The sequence below is a fragment of the Sturnus vulgaris genome, chromosome 8 (assembly GCF_052056855.1).
Source record: "Sturnus vulgaris isolate bStuVul1 chromosome 8, bStuVul1.hap1, whole genome shotgun sequence".
NCBI classification, from domain to species: Eukaryota; Metazoa; Chordata; class Aves; order Passeriformes; family Sturnidae; genus Sturnus; species Sturnus vulgaris.
In genome coordinates, this window is record NC_142250.1 from 14,632,771 (window position 1) to 14,651,274 (window position 18,504).

An 18,504-nucleotide genomic window follows, 5' to 3' on the forward strand; every position below is an offset into this window, starting at 1 on the left:
AGATATAATAATTAGGAGCCAGGTAATATATTATTTGACTTGAGTGAATGTTTTGCAGTAAAGACACATACTTTTCTTGCTTGAATTTTCCTTAAGCAAATTATATTTCCTAGGGATTGCCAGCTTACTACTTTGATTACTGCTTTTTCAGTTTTCTTGAATTGCAATGATTACTGTTTGTCTGGACTATTCTCAGTCACCTACACTTCCACTGGTGCTAAATCATAGATAAAATAGAAGTTGAGAATTTGAAATTTTGGGTTGTGTAGTCCCGTTATGTTATGGTTGTTACACATGTGGCTTCTTTTGAGGTTATATCTCTAAGAAAGTGAGGTCAGGTCTTCCTGTCAGGGCTATCATTTAAATCAGCAGAAGCTGCTCTCTTGACATGTTCAGTGGAGGCCACATCCCTTTCAGGTTTGTTACCTTCTGCTGGCCTCACTGTGATCACTGGCAGAGGAACTGCACATGGATACAAACAACCCTGCCTTGCCTTGCAGCTCCTTTGCAGATGCATCTGTGAACCCTGGGGAGGATGATGTTTATCAAAAGGTGGACAGTATGATTAGCCATTTCAATCTAGAGTCCTGGCCACCGTGCTCAGGACTTCCAGGTTTTCCATGCTGCCATGGAAACACATATAAAGATTTACCAAGGGAAAAAATAAAAAGGAAGGAAAAAAAAAAAAAAGAAAAAAAGAAAGAAAAAAAGACAGAAATCTGGGGAAGGCAATAGTGTTCAGGGGACAAAGTTTAATCCTCATTAAGTGGTGTAATGTTGAATATGATTTGTTGTACTGCAGCTTTGTTAGTCAGCTAACAGCTTGATTTTACAACTCCGTGCATATACAGTTAACATTTTTATTTAAGAAATCCCAATAAAGGTAATATGCCTTGTGCTGTAGCTATGGCTTGAAAAATAACTGAGTTAAAGCCGAGTTTCTTTATATGGCACTTAAAATTTAATTGTGTTTTTTTTCTTTTATTGATCTTTTGAACACTTCATTTGATACCAAAAGTAGAAGGAAGCTGAATCACCCGTTCCAAAGCCTTAAGGCAAGACTGAGCAGTCCAGATCTAAACTGAAATCTGAATATTGAAAGATCACCTTTCATCTATGAAGCTAAAACAAAACCTCAATTTCCTCCTCATCTTCCTGAACTTTGGAGTGGCTGATGTTGTCAGCCTGTGTAGAGGCTGTGGAAGAGAACACCTGAACTGTCATGCCAACCTCGGCTACAAATTTCCTCCTCTTCTAGACAAGAGCATTTTCTTCTATATAATGCATACCTTCTGCTTTTACTGTGAAATAATGGAAATGATGCAGTAGAATTCAAATAGCACAAATACCCGGCACGGCCTCACCAGCTGCCCCAGCTGTGGCTCTGCTGCTGGTGGCACTGTCCTGTTGGGGGCACATTTGCTGTACGTGCAGCTGTTCAGCCAGGATGGGCTTCTGATTCCTCACCCTGGCTATGCTACACAATGTGATTAAATTAGATCTCTTACATTGTTCACTGACTTCTGGTAAATTACACCTTTGATTTCTGGTCCAATGAAAAGGTGCTAATTATCTTTTTAAGTGCTCATTTAATGTTCTGCAGTGACATAAAGCATGAGTGCAGCCGCCTGCATGCCCAAACCTTCCAGAGGTTTCTCCCAGGCTGCTCACTCTCATCAGCCTTTTTCATTTTTTCTCTGCTCCTTCCCTCTGTCCCTCCAAGGCACTTGCTGTGTGCCAGATCTGCAGCTGAATAAATCTACAGCGTTGTTTGCTGCAACTGACTCCATTTTAACCCATGAAAAAAAGGAAACTGGCATCCTGTCTGCGTTGCCTGGCTCGCATGATGATTTCTCTCTTAGATGGAGCTTAGCAGGGCTCACTTTACAAATGTCTGCCTCTACTCTTCCCTTGAGAAAGAAGCTTTTCTGGAGTAGCATTTCACCCATGCCTTACACAGTCTGCACCTGCCCTTTTTGTAAATAGTTTAATAAAAGCTCTCTGCTATTGACTGTCCTTATGTGACCAGTGGCCCTCGGAAGCCAAGGTGCCCAAACCCACCCACCAGAACGTGCACACACACATCCTTGGGGAGCAGCTGCTGCCAGAGGCTGCTATTCCTGGAAAGCAGCTCACAGCCTAGGCTCCCCATGTGCAAAGTGGTGGAACCCTGGCAAAGTCCATGGATGCCCTTTGGATGGCTGGGACACCATCCTGCTCTCAAGCTTCTCACTTCATTCCCTATCCCTAGACCTGGACACTGGCTGCTCCAAGCTCAGCATCTCAGCTGAGCTGTGCCAAAGCTGTGGCTGCTCCCCAGTGTCCCACCTCTCACATGGGGACACGGCAGAGGTTCTGCAGAGGGATTTTCTCAGCTGCTCCCTGGCAGCCCAACCTCCCCTGTGCCTGCTCAGCACTGGTGGGTAAAGGCACTGTCCCTCTCTACTGGCTCTGGGCTCAGGTTTTCAGTGGTGGCTTTACTGCAAGGAAAGCAGAGGCTTAAAATGCAGTTGTCACCTAAGTGCATGCAACAACATTCTGTAAAAAACCTGCCAGATTCTAACAGCTTGTATTTAAATAATGGAAAATACCCCAATCATTGCTTTTCCAATTGCTAATGCCACCCCTGCTGGTTCCCCGTGTGTTCTGGTAGGTGTCCCCAGACCATCGCTGCCCCACAGCTGTACACTGGGCAGGGTCTGCCCCAGGCTCGGGGTTACCCTGTCCCTGGCAGCTCCCAGCCCTGTGCCAGGCTGACAGCCAAAAATGTGTCAGTTTGGCTTCTATAAAATGGTGAAAATCCAGCACAGGAGAGTGGCACTGACAGCACCCAGTGCCCTGCCTCTGTGGGACAGCCCTGCTGATGAACCCACTCATTTATTACAGGTGGACCTGGCTGAGGCTGTTTCACAAGAGACTTTTCCCCTCCCAGTCTGAGCACTGTTAAACCTTTTCCATGTTAGCTCTGTTTGCCACAACCTGTTGGCTGTGTCTCAGCAGGGGCTCTGCTCACAGCTAACAGGCACAGCCGTGCTCCCAGCCACTCTCCCAGGACAAAATGTGTTTGTGGAGCACAGCAGTGGCCAGGTTCAGCAGGGCTGGCTGGCATGTGCTCATCTACTTCTATTAGATTTCTCTTTAAAAGCACACTGGCTTATTTTTTGTTGTTACTTCCAAAGAAGATTAAATATGCCCTAGTTTGAACTTGAAGAATTATTTTGCTTTCACTCTAACATCCAGCTATGCTATATGAAACCCAGGCTTGTGAGGCTGCTGCATGAGAACTGGGTTGCCCTCATCTCCTTTTGCAGAATCCTGCTGCCAGAGGTTTTATTCCCTAACATCACCAAGACAAATATTCCCAGGTGCCATAGTGAAGCCCAGTTATTAAACAAAGAGAGAAAGAAAGAAAAAAAGCTACAAATCAGAATTCAAACAGCAGTTAATTTGCTTTGCCATCACTTGCTGTGTGCCAGGGATCCTATAGATATCTGTGGGAATCAACCCACAGCAGTGAAGCTGCTCTCTCTGAGTGAGTGTGCATCTGATCCATGCACCTGCTTGTCTCTGTTGTGATCCTGGGCTTGATTTCTCCAGTTGCCCCCAGCCTTAGACACTCTGGCTACTGCATTCGTTCATGGACATCAAGCCCATACAGAGTGGACAGCTTCACTTCCAGGCACCACAGCAGAGACAAGAGAACTTGGGTTACATCAAAGTTTGTTCCCCAACCTGAGGCTGGGCATCAGAACCTCACTGGGGTTTGTGCTCTCCAGTGCCTCCACAGCTCCTCATGCCCCACAGCATTCCCTGAGGAAGCAGGCTGTGCCTTCTGTGCCATGCTGGTGGCTCTCTGTGCACCCTTATCCCTGTGGGCACTTTGAACACCAGTTTATATGTGTGTGGTGAGGGCACTGGTGTCACTGGACACACTGGGGAGGCCCACAATGATGTATCTTGACAAAGCCAATGCCCTTTGAAGGACTCGAGTCCAGAGCACTGTAGACACGATTCAGTGTGAACCCACTGACCTGTGGTCCTGGCTTCCCTCTCTGCTCTGGTCCCTTGGGATGGGTTGGGGTGAGAGCTTTTTCCTGTTCATTGTGATCAATCTTCCAGCTCATACCTCCAGCAGCCCTTGCACACTGAAACTGTGTTTGCAGACATATTCTAACAAGGCCAGGGGGATGTAAGGACATCCAAGGACCAAAGTAAGATTTTTTCCTGGAATAGCACTTCTCCTTTACAACCTCTTTCAATATGGCTGCACGGAACAGTAAAACAATATTAACCTAACCACAGCACGCTTCAGAATTTAGTCTCTACCAAAACTTTATACAGTCCTTTAGAGTTTGCATATCCCTTCACAGGTCTCAGTATGCAGGACTGAGAATAAAAAAAGACTATGTCAAGTGGAGAGATCTACTTGCAGATAGTAAGAAAGATTATTCTATACATAGACCTACAGAAAACACAGATTTCTTTATTTAGTTGTAAACTGGGGAGAGTTGGTAGGTAGCAGCGGTGTTTATGAGTTATTTATCTCCAGCTTGTGAGGTGAATTGTTGTTTGCTGTTTTATTTTAGAGCAGGGAAACCCCAATGCATAAAAATATGGGAGTGTAGTTGAACTCATTGGGGGTACAATTTTTCTTACTTAAAATGCATTCTTACATTTCAACTAATGCAATTTGGTTTAAAGGAATACTGAGAAGGTAAGTCATTCTTTCAGACTAGTAATTATTTTTGTCCTTAGAAGCTGTGAGGTTAGATTGTTAATACAAGATTTTTGACATATGTGTGTGATATACTAATGACCCAATCCATTCCCCTAAGGAGCCATTTGGTTTTTAGCTTTTTAACTACTTTTTTTTATTTATATTGAGGAAACAATCAAATTCTCATCTGGGACTTTTTTCATTGACATCAATATGATTGCTTTGGGCTTTTATAAAGGAGAATTAATTAAGGGCACTGATTCATGATTGAATCAGCTTCAACTTTGGTAGCTAAAGAGGTTACCTCTGAGGTGATAACCTCAGCTCTTCTGAACCCAACAGGAGTCATGAACCAGAGATCCCTCCTGCTGCAGCTCACAGCCCAGCATGTTAACATAAATTGAAATCAATAGACGTTGGAATGAATACACCACGTGCTGTGAACTGGGGTGGCCCAAGAGCAGGGAAACCATCCCTTCTGTCACCCTGCTCCAGTAACTTCTGCCAGAAGGGTGGGATGGACATCAGGAAGTGATAGATTTTTCCGTGGTCCAGAGCCTGCAAATCCCCTCTGTGTTGTACCATTGAGCTACAGCATGAAAAGCTGTATATTAAATATCACATCAAGCTGGAATTTTGTTAGACTCTTGCATCCGCTTGGCTTGGCTAGCACAACTAGTCTGGCTAATTTCAGAAGGAGTTTTGTGGAGGTTTATGGCTCTGCAAAACAATAAGCTAAATTCTGTATAATTTTACTTTGAAATAAGCCAGACAAAAGGTATTCTTCCCAGTTCATATCACCATTCCCTGCACAATAAGTATTTTACACATGATTTTAACTCAAAGGTGGGAAGAGAGCCAAGAATGAGCTCCCAAGGTATACAAAACCTTCCTAAACTGGCGTGTAATACTAGGAAAAAAATGCACATGCAGATGTGAATTGAACTGATCTTCAAGGGGACGTTTACTTTTCCAATCCCATTCTCATTTCTACAGCTGCTGGTGATTAAAGCCCAGACCATTGTACCTACCACTAGTAGAAGAAAAGCCTAAATGTAAGTAGTGTCTCTAAGACAGGAAAAATTGAAAACAAGGTGTTAGTGTCTGGCTGTTAACACCTTAGACAAAGACCAGAAATACAGCTGGATAATTTTTTCAAGTGAAGAGACTTTCTTCACAGAGGAACATTTAAAAAAAATTGTTCAATGTCAATCAAACTTAGTTGTGAATTTGTGCAAAGTTCAGTGAAATAGGTTCTGCAGATTTTCTTGGAAGAAAACAACATGTGATTACATTCTTCACATGCTTCTATTTTTGTCTAAAACTTGAGTTAAATATTTTAATAATGAAGGAGGAAAAAGATATCCCAAGTAAACCAGATGGTTTAGGTACTTTGGAGGAGAGCAGAGATAGGGACATTTTCTCAACTGCTTTTGTTTTTAGACCCATGACTTTTATGCATATAAAGTACCAGATTTCTTTGCTATTAATCTCAATTTCTGACAGTTTTGTATGTCAATACATAGCTATTGATCTTAACTGAATTCGGCCCAGAAACTTCTATAGGTTTCATCAAATATCTACAGACTGCTCTTGATCTCAGACCTGCCATATAGTAATTTCAGGAAGAACATGTGTGATGGCAAAGATGTACAACATTCTTACAATTAAGTATCACAAAACATTCGTCACCATTACCGAGTTGTAACTTAGGAACTATACTGCAAAAAAGTGAAAGACTCACCCAAAAGAGCATCCTCTGTCATTCTTCCCAGCACAGGCTGATTTCTGTCAGGGATTTGGGTTGGGTGTGGACTGTCCTGTCATTATCTGATTCCTACGTGCAGCCCTCCCTCTGCTCACTTTCACTGGGAAGGGCGAGGTGGATGAGACACAATCTGGTTCTAACCCACGAATGACCAAACCACCACAAGTCTGTCTGGTTTTGCCAGCCTCCTCAAGGCTGCAGGTCCCTGGGTAGTCCTGTATGAAATGCCAAACCCGGTACCACTCAGGCCATGGGATTATTTTTAATTTAAGAACTCCTCAAGGTTTTCACTATTTAGAGGGCTGCCCCCCATAGAGATCACGCTTCTCTCTGCAATGAGTGGTGATGCAATTCCTACTGCTTTCTTAGCAAATGGGGAGAGGTATAAGGAGTGGCACTTCATTTCTTATTTTGGTTATGAGTCATCAGCTCTCACCTTAAATACTAGGGCGAGGTCTCCCAGTCAAAAAAAAAAAAAATTGCTCCAATCGTGAAAGAAAAGTAGCCAAGCCTGGAGAGAAGGTTTAAAGTGATAGTTGTGAGGGGCTTAAGTAATCCCCACCTTAATGAAGCCCAAACCCCCATAGGAGATGATATTCTGTTAAAAAAGCAGGACCTATAAGGGCTAGAAAAACCATTGGGACTGTACCCACTCATGTAACTCTGTGGCATCTCACAGGATTAGAAAACTTGTTTTAAGCTGTATTCTTTCTGAAAAATTAAGCCTTCTGTTTCTCTCCCCCATCACCTAAATTGCTGATAATTATAGCAGTACTAGAGTTGCTAATTCTCAGGCTTCTGGAAATAAACTACCACTATTCTGAAGCAGAGATCTGGTGCTCGTGCAGAGCAGAGCCCCTGACCCAGCTCCTCCGTGGTGCAAACCTACACTGAGCTGTGAAGGAGGCAGGAAGGGATTCTGATTTATGGCATCTGAAGGGCTGACCCAGAAGCTGGAGTAAATGGGCTTGATCTAGCAATTCCCAACATCCTCACACTCCAGCAGTATTAACGATCAATTAGGAGGCACTTTGTTTCCATACCGCAGCAGCAATAGCTTTAGCCCTCCTTTGAAAGGGCACAAAAGGGCAGAGGGCAATGGCTGAGCAGAGAGATGACAAAATAAAGTGGGGAGAAACCAGGGACTCTTAGGAACCTAACTGCAAATCTTGTAACAAAATGCAATTGGACAGAAGGGACTTGGTTTCAGATGTAAAGTAAGCTAAATAGGTGAAAGAGTTCTTTTTAAACTGTCATCATTAATTTAAGCCAAACTTAATTAAAAAAATAAACTGAAACAGCTGGGTGTAGGAAGTGGCTGGCTGACCTCAGTGCTGAGGCTGTTTTCCTTTCTCCTTTTAAACCATTGTTCATCAGCTTCCACTTAAGGCAAACCAGAACCGTCAGACTAACCACAATCAAAACCATAGGGCTTGCTTGCCTCTAATATTTCTCTCTGTGTCATGACATCCATTAAAAGAAAGTAAGGAGTTTCACTGGAAAATTCCTTTTACACATTCACATGGTACCATGCTATGTTACCTGAACAAGAGGACCAGTGAAATACTTAAAGCCTCAAAAGCATCTTCTATTCCAGAAGATTTTTAAATGCGCTTATAACATTTGAAAAACCATTATTTCTACTTCTTATTCTACATAAACTTCTGAGTAAAAGCAAAATTACTGCTTTATTTCTGCCTCTTACCCTAGCCATCCTTTGTCAGGCTGAGGTAAATACTCAGATCTTTGGTGTAGTTACTATCTTATCATGTGTGCCTTCAGAGCCTCTCCTACCACACTTCTGCCTGGTTCATCCATGCAGAAATGCAGTGCAGGTACATGCTAATGGCTGAAAGGCAGCCTGCTTCACCTCTGGGTGGAGAACTGCTCCTCTGGAGGGCACACAAAGCATCTCATTTACTTGATTTCCAAATAGTGGGGCTATGATAAGCCTACCCCAAAAAATTCTAGTCCTACTGTGCCTGTGCTAGTCCATCCCTGCACTGCTGTCACCATGGAGCCCTCTCAGAGGGAAGGACTGCCTATGGCTCACCTACTATTGATTTTCTGTTGTGGGATGTCCAACAGAACACCTGTTTCTATGTGAAAATACTGGAGTGTTATTGAAACTCATCAATTCTGCATAGGAGGAGATTACTAACATACAGCACACTCCCTATACATTTCAAATACAGATCAAGTGATAGTTTCTGAGAGAAGTTATTCCACAAGTAATCAATTATCCTTGGGAAGGAAACAAGATCTCTCAGCTTTTTTCTTGGCTGATAGTCATCAATGCCCTCAAGCACATCCTTTTTACTCTGGTGGGACTTACTAATGTGTCTGAAGTTAATAATATGTTTAAGACCCATATTTCAAAAGTCTGAAAGATATATAATGCAAATAATCACCCTACCTTTGCAGGGCTTGTCTTAGCTTGGAACAGGCATCAGAAAGTCATTCAGGAGTACTTATGTTTTACCACACAGAGAACTTAAAAAACATTTAACACCACACACAGAATCCAGGATGGACTAATGTATATTTTTGTAGTAAACTCATTCATCATGGTAACAAAATGGTGCTTACACCACAGCTCCTGCTGCAGCAGGGAACACTGGTGCACACACAGGTGCCAGGTACACACAACAGATTGAAGTGTTTTTCAGTATTTCAGTAGCATATTGACACACTTAGGAATTTCTAAAGGCAATTCAAGCCAAATATCCCAATCTGCAAAACTCTGATTTTAAGTCTCTTTGTTTTTTGTGTTAGTTACGTTAGTTATCATATCTAGATTCCCACTACCACTGTAACAAAGTAGGAGTTTCTGGTGGTTTTGTGTGAGTTCTCTATCCCTTTTAAATTAGTCTAGTTAATGCATTTTCATCTCGGTGACACTTGTCCTCCCAGCCCACTGCCATGGCTACCTGAGTTGTCTAATGGCTTTGAAAAACCTACTGTCATCGCTGGATCACTTCACACATTTAAAAGGACCATCTATCAATTCACTGTTAAAAAAACACATCAAACTCAAACCCATGGTGGTTCTGTCTGTGGAAAGGAAATGGTGATCTGCCCATCCAACAAGGATTAAAGTCACCTTGTTCCTTTCTGTTCTGGCTAGCTCCTAAAAACCAGCTGTGACGGTTGTGGATGTGCTCAGAAATGTGCAAAGCACAGCAGGAGCTTGTGCTGCAAAGGGCAGAGTGCTCCTCAGTGCTGTGCCTGGCATGTCCCACTCTGGGCTGGGGCACTGCTGAGCAAAACCCAGAGCTTCTGTCCCCTCCGTGGTGGGACTCCTGCCCCAGGAAACGCTGGTGTAGCCTGGCCCTTGCTGCGGGGAAGCACAGGAACCATGACATGAGTGGCGTGAGCTGCCTGCCAGATTCTGCAGCATCTCGTGTAGTTGGAGCACTGGTAGAAAAACAACAGAGGGAATTTTCCCTGAAAAGCTTTGAAATCAATATTCCAGTAAATCATCAGATGCTGAAGAATAAACAGGTTGTCCCAGGATGAAGCAATTAATTTGTTTTACTCTTTGACCTGATAAAACGCAAAAATTGCCGTGGAATTTACTCTGTGTGACATGTTCAAGCAACAGAGCAGTCTCCATTAGTGCTAGTGTTTTTCTAATTACAGCTATAAATAAAAGCTAACCTCCATCCTGATTCAAAATGGATTCCATGGACTGCCAGGTGCATAGGTGATGCAATGCAGAGAGATGAATGCAGCAGCATTTGCATCATCATATTGACTTACAACTCAGGGGTTAATTATTGCATTCTTTTGCCAAGTACTGGGACAGCCATTTTTAGTCATTTCCAAAATGCTAAAAAGAAACTTGACAGCTTCTCATTAGATTAGAATAGACAAGATGCCTGAATCAACAGTGGAATTTTATTAGGGATGCTTAAGTATAAAAACAAGAGCTTTTCATTTTGATATTGTATACTTTATGCTGTATTGATTTGTTTTTATTGATTTTTAATAAAAAAAGTGTAAGTGTATCTCCAATGGTGTAAATTAATTGTTATTGTGCCACAGAAAACAGAAGACTGCACCACAGTAATTAACATTTCCTGGCAAGGAAACTAAGTGAGCTTGCTGCTGCAATGGGCTTTAAAGCATATTCTGACATAGCACAAAGGCAAGCATATGCCTGTGAGGGGGTGATGTGGCAGGCATGGCAGTCACAGCCACACAAGCCCCGTGTCCCTGAGCTCAGCTCAGCAGGAACAGGTCCCAGCCCTCCTCCTGTGCTCTTCACTCAGCAGCCTGGGGTGGCTGTGCATGGAAGGTGGAGTGTCCCCCTCATGAGTGTACCCTTCATGTAGCAGCTCTGTTGAGGCAGCTCACCAAACTGCAGAGGTGCAGCTGTGAACCCTTCTGAAACTTTCAGTTCTTGGCATCCGTGCATTATCCTCTGTTATATCCCTTATAGGATATAAGGGATATGAGGATATAGGTTATGTCCCATATAGGTGTAGGGAGTTTTGGGCAGTTCAGCACACAGAGACCCCTCAGGCCTGGCTGGAGCTGCTGGGCTCTGTCAGGATTAAGGAGCTTGGTCCTGCCAAACATGAGAAAATGAAACATCACATACAGCAGCTATTCCAGCATCAGTTGAAATGAGGAAACTGAAGATAAATACCTCTTCTCCTCCTCCATGAGGCACCTTTAGAGGACTTGAACAAACTTCAGTAGAATGAAGTCAATACAGCTAATTCCTGAAAGATTACTGTATAACTAAGAAGGGAAAAAAAAGGACCTTCTCTCTAAGTAATGAGTGAGGAAAAGGAGGTACAGATAGCTGAACAGATTAATTAGCAGCTGTGAGATGAATACTATTGTGTTAGCTACTGTAACTTAAACCAACTCAATCCCTTCTTTTGAGACTATCTACATTACAGACTAATTATAAGCTATGTGCTACAAGACAGGAAGCTCTTCTTAAATAAGTTAAAACCCATCCAGTGACAGTGATAAATCCATTAATAAAAAAGAAAGCTCTATAGCTTTTCTCACACAACCAAGTTTTCTTCTTTTGTACTAAGTTAAAAGAAAATTTTGATGAAGTCAATAACATTTTATCTCAGCAAAATGGCTCCACATCAACACCTCACCAAAATCCAGGAGCTGGTCTGTGTGTACCCTCAGACAGAATGTAAAAACTGCTGGTGAAGACTAACCCTAAAGCTGGAAGTAGCAAGACATGTAATATTTAAAGGAATATTTAAAGGAAACACTATATGAAAAGAGAATCTGCAGGAAGTGAGAGCCTGTAACCACCCTGACTGCTGTAACCACAAGGCCTTCAGACTTAGCTGAGAGAACAGCTAAAGCCCAGCTCCAGCTCAGGAATCAGCATCCTTTGGCCTCTCAGGCATCTGCTGTATATCTCTTGTCCTAATCTCCACTTTCAGGGGAGCTTACACTATTATTAACTCCCTGGTTCCTAGCTCTCTGGTGAAGATCCTACATGTAGGCAAAAGCAGAAAGACATTGTGTAAACAGGCAGAAGATTTCTGTAACTGTTTTATTTTCATTGGAAGTAATATCAAAGTGCAAATTGATAATGCCTTATGTTTTGTTCAGAGGGACATGGGTTACATGGATAGGTAAATCTAATCTGTCAGCTAATTTCCCAAAAATGTACGTAAAACTCAGGTTATTTCTGGATACTCCATCCTACTGCTTTCTTTCCTCCTTGAGCAGATCTTCACATGAGGCATGCTTCACATGCATGCTATGGCATGCAAATCAGGCTCAGAAGGTGTGTCCATATGTCATTTAGCCTTTGGTACATGTCATCCAAGAGGTACCAATCTTCCTGTGAAAGCACCAGTGAGGTCCAACTATCTGGAGCAGAATTCAGTTCTGGAGTGTGTTAGAGGCTCCTTAGTGAAGCTTCTATGAAACATGTTTCAATAGTTTTGGACGATTGAACTAGGTATTGTATCAAAATAAAATTCTCTGTCAGGGTAGTATCTTGCTATCTCCTCTTCCTATTGTCAAATTGCCTGTACAGGGCAGTTACTGGTGTACACATATTCCCAAGTACTTCAGATATGCTGCTTGTTGATTATAGATGGCTCCAAATCAAAGCCTCAGATTCCTAAACCTTGATATTTCAGATAGATATAGAAATAAAAGAACAGAAAATTTTATTCCATCAAAGTAATAGATTATGAGATTAGTTATAATACAAAATTCATTCTTCATGAGTACCATTTTCCACTCTCAGTCAGTTTTCCAGAAGTCCTGCCACTGGATGAGTGACTCAGAAAGCTTTAGACCTGACAAGCACAGCCTATATGAGCAGATGGTACAAATTAAGGAAGTTGTGCTGTGTTACTTCAGCCGAGAACCTGAAGTTCAAATTTTTGTCTGTGTTTTTCATATAGCTGTATTTGATATCATGAGCCTAAATCAGAGAAAATAGCAGCAAAACTCTTACTGGTATAAGTGGAAGACCGAGATGGGCAGGACTTCCTCCCAACAGGCTCGATAGAAGTAATCTGTCACAAAAGTGACAAAAAGTATTAACAAGCACATGGGTAAGATGAGACCTGTAAAGCAAGAGCAAAGCCATGGATGGTTCTAACTCTGCTTGGTAGAGCACTGCATAATCAAAACTTGCTTTAAATTTTAGGAAATTATATATTCCAATGAGCTGGTACAAAATCTATCTATACTATTAAGTGGATCAAGACATTATGTTGTTAGTCATGCTGATAAGGTTTTGTTACCCTTATGGTGATCTGTAGGAGAAAGAATGTTTGCCTGCAGAGGAGATAAGACAGTAAAACTGCTCTGCTCTTGTACTGCTGTGATTCAGTGGTCAGGAGCTCTTTCCACTACTGAGAAGTTCAGGTCCAACAAAAATCCTCTGGCAGTCTCAGCTAGTGACTTCATGATAACTTCAGACAAAGCCTTTTTCTCGAGATAGGATATGAATTGAAACAATCTGGTAAAGAAAAACATTCAGTCACTATTCAATAGAAGTGCAAACCTAAAAGTGTCCCCCCACCAGACACATTTTAATGAATGCATAGTTACAGGGTGACTATGTTATCTCATAGTTTTCTCGTGTCATTAACTGAGAAGAGTCCTAAAAAGTGTCCCCACAGAAATCTTATTCATATGTTTTATTATATGTTCCAGCACGGGCACCACTTTAGTTTAATGGTATGTTGGACGATGGTACAAATTTATAGGCAAAGGTTTACATCACAGACAGCTGGAATGAATAACAATAAATTAATTTAAAGTGCTACAAAAGGGCTCCCCATAGTATGCAGTGCTTATGTGCTCGAGACTAATAATTTATAAATGCACGTCTTTTATAATACTGGTCTAAAGTCCTGAAAGCAGCAAGTTAAAAAGCAGTCACATGACATAAATTATTTTTATTAATATTTCAAATGCATGATTAGGGTGGGCACCGTGGTCATTAGCATTAGAGAGCTTTCGTTTATGGTCTAGTGCAGTGAAGCAATAGCCAGACACAGAAACCAGCTAAGCAATGGCAAACAACCATTGGGACTCCTGGGGTCATTCCTGCTGCTTCTTCCACATGCTCTTTAGAAACCAGTGGTCATCACAGCTAAAGCTGTTTCCCTTCCTTTTGCTTCTCTGTTGTGTTTGTCACATTAGACACCTAGAAGGCTTGAAGAATAAAAAGATCTACTACTGAGTGCAGTCAGAAGCAGCTGTGCATCTCTGCAGGGCTTTCCTTCCATCCCCAAACACCAATAGCAGTGGTGCAAAGGGTGCTCTAACCCTTGCCCTCATTACACCAGCAGTGCTAATTTTAACATTGAGCCAATACTGAACTCTCGTACAAACTCCTGCCTGGATGGGGGAGGTTTCCTGAAAACATTTTACTTGCTTTGGGATGACACATTTTTGGTTCCGTGTCAGGGAACAGGAGAGAAGTGATGCCTCCAGACAAACAAGTATTTGCAATAAAGCATTGTGGAGACTAAGGATCAGGGCAGGCCATAAGCTTTCCTTTTGGGGCACAGGAATATTTTTTTCCTAGTGTAACCCAATGTCTTTCTGCAGTCTTCTGTAGTGAAAGGGTATATTCACTATTACTAGTGAGGGCAAAAGAGAAACCAGCTCAAATAACTTGGGTAATGTTGCATCTTTTTCCCCAGTGCAGCTCTCTGGCACACCTCACTGCAGGGATGTCACTTGCCTTAATACCACCCTTACTTTCCCCAGGCAAATTTGGCTGCTTCTCACTTTTCTTGGTAATAAAATAATTTACTTCTTAAATGCACAGTTATTAATCTGAGGTTATAGAAGGAGTCTTTCACACTGAAAGAAGGATCATGAATAATTTCTGTGTCTCTTCTTTTGGGCCATTGCCATGTATTAGACTACATATTTGAGTCTCAGCAGATTGAAAAAATATGCACCACAATCAACCCCATTCACTTTGGTGGTTCTTTAGCAAAGGAAGTGGAGTGAGACACAAAGTGGGCAGAAGTATCATCATCTGGTCCTTCCCCTCCCCTTTTTAAAGAAAAGAAAGCTGTAAGTGCTACACAGAATTCGAGCTTCTAAGTAACAATGCCCGATTAACTTTTCTTTAGTATCACAAACATTTACAAATTCATACTCTCCTCTTCCTTTCTAGCTTTCTTTGAAAGTACTTTGTAATGTAACACGTTTTTCCAGAGGTCAATGGGGACATATTTGCATTTTGATACACTTGAAATTTTTGCCTCCAGCATGCCACTCAAATGCGCTGTGCTAATCAGAAGCCAGTAATGATCTCCTACATGCTTCAAGGGGTGGCTGGGCATATAAAAGCACCTCAAAATGCAAAATTCGGGAGAGAGCAATACACAGTAAAGATAAATAAACACAAAAAAAGGGGCGATGATGGCAAAAGCAGTTTGGATTTGTAAGCTGAGGGTTCTGCCTGAAATCAGCAGCTAATGTGTTTACGTGCACCGCTGGAGTGATAAGGGGACTGGGGGGGCTGGAGCTGATGGACTGCGGGTTCCTCTGAGCAGAACACTTGTACATCAATACGCCCAGATGAGGCATAAGCATTTCTGAAGGCTTTTTGTATCATCAGTGATACCTCATGTTCTGAGCAATCCAAATCCAAGATTAGGCAGGATCGAGGAAAATGGGGCAGCCCCAAAGCAAGGTTTAATCTGTGTGGAGGTCTTTTATTTTTAGCAGTAATAATAGGTTTACACTCAAATTTGCCTGCCCAAAGTAAGGGAGTGTGTGAAGCTGTATGGGAGACAAAAAAACCCCAGAACTCAAGAGATTATTTATTAATTTTTTTTTTTTTAAAGCATGAATATCTTTGACAGACAGAGTCACAAGAAAACCTGAGCATTTCCTCAGTAACCACTGCATCAGGAGAAAAACTCCCGATAAGCAGATGTTGCTTAGGCAGCAATCAGCCAGGCAGTGTGTGTGTGTGTGGAGGGGGAGAGGGATGCAGACAGAGCCAGGCAGACAGGTATTAAGGCACTGTGGTGAGTGCGTGTGTGGCTGCAAAGGATGGCAAACTGCCTGTGAGAAAATGACATATGAGCAAAGCCAAGCTGCTCTGCTGAGTATTTTATATGTATTTTTAAAAGAAAGCAGCAAGAAGAAACTAGGAGAGACAGACTGAGAAGACAAGGCAGGAATGACCAAGCAATTGCATGTCTGGGATAACAGTGGCATAAGGCAAGAAATCCAGGCATCAGGGAAATCATTTAAAGCCATATTGATTCGTTTTGGAGGTGAGAAAAAGCAGATGCACTCAGCTACTATGGAATGGCTCTGACAGCAGCTACAGCTGCTTGATTGTACTTATTTTTTTTTTTAAACGAGTTTCATTCACAGAAAGCTGGCACTGTAGACCCAAGCCAGCCTGCACCCCTCAGTGCATCACCTCTTCCCCCAACATGGATCTGCCATCCAGGGGTGCCCCAGCCAGGCAGTGCCTCCAGCCAGGCAGCTGAACCCCAGGCAACCCAGAATGGGAGAGGGAGGAACAGAGGGACAGGAGAGGGCAGCGGATCAATGGCTGGAATCCAGCAGCTCTGGCCATTTCCAGTGAGCTGGGAGCGTTTGGAGGCAGAGCAGGTTCAGAGCCCATCCATCTCCAGGACAGACAGCAGCTCTTCCCGGGAACTGTGCCCAGCCCTGGCCCCGGCAGCGCACAAAGCAAGGCTCAGAGCACAGGGGGATCCAGCGCTGGGCGGTGCTGCTCCCGGCGTCTGGAAAACAGGAGGTGAATTGCACATGACACGGGAAAACAAGCGGGTTTGGTATTCTGTAGGAAATCCTACGTGTTGGGGAAAGAAAGGGTGGGGGTTTCTACATGGAAGCACTGCCATGTGTATTGGCATAAACCTCTTGTGTAGCCAGCAATGTGAAAAGGGCGTCTTGCCTGTGCTGCAAGCACTGCATCAGGGGGGCCTTTGCTCTTCAGATTTGTACTGATACCTTAATTCAGCTGGTCCTTCATCTATTTATCCAAAATGCCATTATAGAATTCATACAGACACTGTGGCTGAGATCTTCAAAATACTGCTTTTCTGGCAGCCAGATACCTGTCAAGGTCTGCCCTAGGTGACTTATCCTCAGTCACAGAGCAAACCTGATCCTCAGCCAAGGCTTCTGAGTCTTCCTCACATTCAGATTTTTCTCATGCAATCAACTTATTCACTGTGAAGTGTGGTTTCAGACCTACAAAATTCGGTTTAAACTCCGAGAATAGTTATAGCACGTGGTTCAAAATTTTCATTCTCTGTTTAAAAAGAAGACAGAGTCCATCAATAGTGAGGGTAAGGAATGTTCAGGAAGCTTTCCTTAAGAATAAAAATAGTACCATTTTATTAAATCTGAAATTAAATTTGGTGTGGTTTTATTATTTCTGGAAACAAAAATCTAGGTGCCCCAATTGCTCTCATAGCACCTCAGATACTGTCCCATACTTCTTGTTTTCTACTCCAAGAACCTGAAGTGTAATGAGGTAGGGATGTGTATGTGTGTGCTCCCTGGCTTAGTCTTTCACAAACATCTGTTAAGGAGCATCTTATTAGTATGAAATGTGAGTTTGGCATAAAAAAGTTCAGAAATTTTCTATGAGGACAGTTTTCTTATAGAAAACAACTTTCAGGTAGATTGAATGCTTTGTAACTATATAAAATTCAATTTTTCCATAGAAAATGAGTATTCTGGTCAAAATTTAATATTCACTTCACTGAAGGAACATGAAAAAATAATCAAACATTGTCCTAACTGGCACTAATTCACATTTTTTTATTGGCTACACTGAGGAGTGTTAATCCAGAGCAACTTCCTCAGCCTCATTCAAGTTATTTGACCTATCCTGTTGCAAATAAGTTTGAAATGTCAGTCTGGTTCTTGTGAATACCTTCTAGGTATATATATACAGACAAAAAATGTCACAAAAACCCAGTGCAATTCAAACCAAGAGGCTTAATGGATTCTATGTCAGGACTATTGTGAAGAGTTCCAACTCCCAGTGGATTTGGTTTCAGTACCAGTGGTTAGAACATGTCAGAATGTATAAATTTATAATTAAAAGTAAAAACATACAGCCAAGTACTTAAAATAATTTACAACTATATTTTTATCAGCTATAATTTGAAAATGATCAGTGTTACACAGAACACTGGCTCAATTTTAACGGTTAGGTACATTTTCCACTAAATTAAACATACCCTAAAATATCTTTGGATCTGATGACTGAGTAGTTTAACAGCATCTTAGCAATACTGAAACATCTTTTGAAGTATTTAGATTTATTTGTAGATCCACATATTTTCTTTTTCACTTGCTAAAAAAATTAATCCTTTGCTTTAGATAAAGAAACAAAAAATTACCATGAGATAGGGTGAATGTCTTGTCTTCAGAAAACCACAGACCATTCCCACGGAAGCCAAACACAGGGTGCAAAGTCTTTGCATTACTGGAAGTACTTCAGGATCTGGATTATGAGTCAATGGTAGTTCCCTGCACAGAT

The 18,504-nt window shown here is 42.1% G+C and overlaps 1 long non-coding RNA gene across 1 annotated transcript in view; it reads right to left on the bottom strand.

The window, feature by feature from the left end:
- Positions 1–12,010: 12,010 nt before the first annotated feature.
- LOC148223003 (uncharacterized) overlaps positions 12,011–18,504 on the bottom strand; it is a 157,946-nt gene continuing 151,452 nt past the window's right edge. The window contains exons 5-6 of the long non-coding RNA XR_015805129.1: positions 18,365–18,494; positions 12,011–13,455 (exon numbers count right to left, since the gene is read on the bottom strand). This is a non-coding gene — a long non-coding RNA (uncharacterized LOC148223003). The remainder of the gene's footprint in view (positions 13,456–18,364; positions 18,495–18,504) is intronic.